A 727-nucleotide genomic window follows, 5' to 3' on the forward strand; every position below is an offset into this window, starting at 1 on the left:
CCATAGTAGAAGACACTTGCCTAAGGTGCCACACAGTGGGACTGAACCCAGAACCATGTGGTTGGTAAGCAAGCTACTTACCAAACAGCCACTCCTGCACCTATGATTATTATTATTATTATTATTATTATAATTTCAGGGGAGGGATGAGTCGATTACATCAACCTCAGTGTCCAACTGGTACTCATTTTATTGACCTCAAAAGGGTGAAAGGCAAGGTTGACCTCAATTCCACTGAGGTCAACTTTGCCTTTCATCTTTTTGGAGTCGATAAATTAAGTACCAGTTGAACACTGGGGTTGATGTAATCAAGTTACTCCTCCCCTGAAATTGCTGACCTTCTGCCAAAATTTGAAACCAGAAGACTTGTTGAGGCAAGTGAACTCGAACTAAATTCAACGACTGGCACCCATGCCAACGTAGTCTCCTTCATTGGACACGTAACTCAGCATGCGAAGACTTATTGGGGCAAGCGAAAGCGAAATCGGGATGGCACCTGTGCCCAGCGTCGCCTTCCTGGCACTTGTGCCCACGGCATGTGTAAGGATTTTCAAGCGAGATCGTTGCCAGTGCCCCTGGACTGGCTCTTGTGTGGGTGGCACATAAAATACACCATTTTGAGCATGGCCGTTGCCAGTACCACCTGACTGGCCTTCGTGCGGGTGACACGTAAAAGCACCCACTACACTCTCTGAATGGTTGGCGTTAGGAAGGGCATCCAGCTGTA

The 727-nt window shown here is 47.3% G+C and overlaps 1 protein-coding gene across 1 annotated transcript in view; it reads right to left on the reverse strand.

Moving 5' to 3' along the window:
- Positions 1-727, reverse strand: part of LOC106868914 (deleted in lung and esophageal cancer protein 1) — a 37787-nt gene that overhangs the window by 33469 nt on the left and 3591 nt on the right. The gene's annotated exons all lie outside the window — the stretch shown is intronic.

This window comes from Octopus bimaculoides, chromosome 27 (genome assembly GCF_001194135.2).
Source record: "Octopus bimaculoides isolate UCB-OBI-ISO-001 chromosome 27, ASM119413v2, whole genome shotgun sequence".
In the NCBI taxonomy this organism is placed as follows: domain Eukaryota; kingdom Metazoa; phylum Mollusca; class Cephalopoda; order Octopoda; family Octopodidae; genus Octopus; species Octopus bimaculoides.